Consider the following 210-nt stretch of genomic DNA (forward strand, 5'->3'; position numbering starts at 1 on the left):
CAGACAGGGAGCATATACAGGGAGCAGATCAGACAGGGAGCATATACAGGGAGCAGATGAGACAGCTGAGCAGCATTACACACAAACTGCCGAAGCGTAAGTGCAGCTTCACAGTTGAACTGCAAACATTTTTTCCACGTACCGTCCCGTTCGGGACAAGTGGGAGGATGAGTGCACCGTGTGCAAAGCTAGCACATTTGTTTCAGTGTC

At 50.5% G+C, this 210-nt stretch overlaps 1 protein-coding gene across 1 annotated transcript in view; it reads left to right on the forward strand.

Moving 5' to 3' along the window:
• LOC116703241 (uncharacterized) overlaps positions 1-210 on the forward strand; it is a 3,754-nt gene that overhangs the window by 1,711 nt on the left and 1,833 nt on the right.

Source organism: Etheostoma spectabile, chromosome 15, assembly GCF_008692095.1.
Source record: "Etheostoma spectabile isolate EspeVRDwgs_2016 chromosome 15, UIUC_Espe_1.0, whole genome shotgun sequence".
Taxonomy (NCBI): Eukaryota; Metazoa; Chordata; class Actinopteri; order Perciformes; family Percidae; genus Etheostoma; species Etheostoma spectabile.